A 3,371-nucleotide genomic window follows, 5' to 3' on the forward strand; every position below is an offset into this window, starting at 1 on the left:
GCCTTCAGTCGTCATCACCTCCAAGGTGGTGGACAGGGGACCTGCCACTCTTGACATTTCCACTCTCTCTCTCTCTCTCTCTCCCTCTCTCTTAAATGTAAAGTCTCTTCAAGAAAGTTCACTTTTACTAACCATGTCTTTTAGACAGTGTCCCACGTTTAAAGATTGCAAAATATGCACATATCCCCTCACCGACCTACAGCAAAATGATTTGCTTCAGAGATAATATAGATGACCTATTTTGAGGACATTTTTAGTTCTAGAGTGAAATGTATGTGCTGACCAATGGTAGAAGAAAATTTTACCTCTAACACGTACAATGTTCTAATTTGGGGTTCCTTCTTTGACAATTCATCCTAGATCATATAACACCAAGAGGAACTGCAAAAATAAATGAACACAAATTTTTCACAAATATCTGTTAAATGTAAAGCCAGCATTCTCATTTCATGAAAACAGGCAGCCAACTGGTGTTCCTTCGGACCCACGGTCAGATGGTTGTTCGCACCATAAACCAATCCTCCCCTCAACCTTCACCATTTTTCTGACCCCTGCTTTGTTCAGAAGCTTGGTTTACAGCAATCACTGTAGTATCCCTACCACCTCCCATGTCTTGCTCTCAACAATACTCTGGGCATGCTTTCATATCCCATCTCATTCATTCAGTGGTTACTGGAATGTGTGAGTTGGCTTCTGAAGTCCCTTTAAGGAAAGAGACTTCTATCTCTTGCACCCAGGAGCACATGGCTGGCTTAAGAATGCCTTATTTGACAGGTGCACAACTCACTAAGCTTAATAACCTAGGGAACTAGCTCAATAACTCCATCCAGATAACCCTGGATATAGGGCTGTGTGAAGTGGGGACTTCTCTGCCCATGAGCTTTATTGTTCATTGACCAAAAGGCTTCTAGAAAACTTTGCCGCCTCCTGTGACTACATATGACCAACTCGAGGATTTTAGCAAAGGAGCTTAGCAGAATCTGTGGCAGAGTCTCTGATATCTATGTCTCTAGCAAGTAGGTAACTTTTTTCTTGTGTACCTAGTTTCAATTTAAAAAGTAGATCATTTATGCAGTCATTTATTCATGTGTACCTCAATTTGAGCATTTACTATGTAAAAGAAAGCATTATTTTGGCCCTGAAATTGCAGAAAAAAATAAAACTTTCTTTTTGTTTTTCAAATAAATAGAGAAAAATGTCTTTCACTATTTTTGTCTTAGACAATAGTCCTCCCTCAATGCCCAAGTTCCCCAAATGAAGACAAGTAGAGTCTTCATTTTGACTTCAGACTGCGACTCAGGATCTAGCATTTTTTGCCCAACCTCGGCCCTGACCAGGTGTGTGCCCTTACACCTACTCAGTTGTAGCTCTAGGTTTCATTTCCTCAGCTGTGAAATGGGGCTACTTGTAGCTCTTCTTGTCACTGGCTCCAACAAGATCTTTATATATGAAAGCCCTTTTAAGTGTCTCCAGCACAACGTAAACATGGAGTGATGGTATTATGTACATTTGTGTGGACACATGGAAAGTTGTGCTAGCAAACTCTGGATGAAGAGACAAGGAGGCAATCGTCTTTGGGTCTTTTGCCAATCTCATGAACGGTGTAGAATCCCCTCCGGGAGAATGCATAAAGCTAAGATATTTGTCTTTCATGTGAAGAAGTTCTCAGCCTCCCAGGGGCCCACCTATGGAACACTAGAGAACTCTAGAGCCCGCGAAGGACTGTGGGTCTAAGACACCACAATGTCTTTGGAACTCAGCAAGCAGCGTCAACTCAACCTAAAGGAAGAAAGCATCCGATAAGCCTAGAAATTGCCCGGTTCAGAGAGAAGAGCCCCTTCTCCACTGTGTGCTGCTGAATATGGCCATGCCTATCTACATCTTAGCGTTTCTCTTAGTAAAACAAAAGAATGCCATCTGCCCAACCACATCCCGCTTCCAGGAAACTGAGCTGAGAGCGGATGTTGTCTTTCACTGCTTGTTTTCATTGTTTCTTCTTCCTTTTATGTGTAACACTTTTTTCTGTTATTGCACTCTCAAAAGAAAATATATTCTTGGAACTGTTTCTTTCCTGAACGTTCCCTCTGAATTTTCCAAAGCCTGAGCCCTCTCCTTAGGAACCAGGTACCTGTCACACTAGTGAAGTGGTGAGTTCTGTGGCCATTTACAGAAACTGGTTTCCAGAAGCCCAGTGAACACTCCCTACACCCCCTTCATGATCAGGGGCCCCCTTGCTCTTAACCCATCTTCAAAGTGCCAGCTCTTAGTGAATACAGGGCAAGATTTTGAGATTGGGAACAGGTCAGGAAGCACTGTGGGTAAGACATCTCAGGAAACAGTTCAACAGGCCAAATGTCAGAGTATAGCCTAGAGAGGGCTTAGGTCCCTGTGACTATGTCTCTGGAAATTGAAGATCCCTGTCTATGAAAATAACCCCCGGAGACCAGAAGGACCCGGGGATCTGCCCCATTGAAAGATTAGACATACCTAGAGGAAGCAGAATCGATTAGTACACTGCAGACTCAGAAATAAAAAGAGATTTCTACTGTTTGGTTTTAAGAAGAATTCAAGGAGTACTTTGGGGTTAAGGTATAAGGTGTAAAGATTATCTCAGGGCAATAAACAGTTTCAGTGGTTCATTCAGCCTCCCTGGCTCCAGAAAGAATGTATTCCATGAGAATTTGAAATTCTGCTCTGCATTTTCCTTCTTCTAATCAGGATTCTTTGATGGAATATTTGATCAAAATGCTTAGTAATGATAGCCAGATATTATCTGGTTCTTCTGGTCTCCTGGAAAAGGAGGCAGGTTTTCAGGGAGATAATTAGCCACCCATCCCATTATCTCCTCCTGTTTCTGAGTCTCCTTCCTCTACTGCCCCAGGTGCATAGAGACCAGTTGTTGTATCTTGGATGGCCACTCGCCAGTCTTCTTAATACCAGCATAGTTTAGCTTCAGTAGTAAAGGATGTCAGCCTTGAGTACTATGCTCTTTGCAGAACTATCAACATGGGGTCCAATGGACAACAGCAACTCAGAAGATTAAATGGGAAATTCAGGGAACAGTGAGTTTATGTTAATGAAGAAGAAGAACTAGGAAAAGAGGGTGAGGATAGCTGCACAACTCGAAGAATGTCACTGATGTCACGGAATTGTACACGCAGAAAGTGCTGAACTGACGTGTGTTCTGTCGTATATATTATCAACGAAGCCAGACATTGCAGTGGAGCTCTGCTGGTGTAGTGCCTGAGATATTTGATTGCTAACCAGAAAGTGGGCAGTTCAAACCCATCAGCCACTCAGAGGAAGGAAGGTGACCCAATCTATTTTTGTAAAGATTTACCACCTTGGAAACTCAATGAGGGTTGCTATGA

The sequence above is a fragment of the Orycteropus afer genome, unplaced genomic scaffold (genome assembly GCF_000298275.1).
Source record: "Orycteropus afer afer isolate SDZICR_OR568_19922 unplaced genomic scaffold, OryAfe1.0 scaffold00128, whole genome shotgun sequence".
Classification (NCBI taxonomy): Eukaryota; Metazoa; Chordata; class Mammalia; order Tubulidentata; family Orycteropodidae; genus Orycteropus; species Orycteropus afer.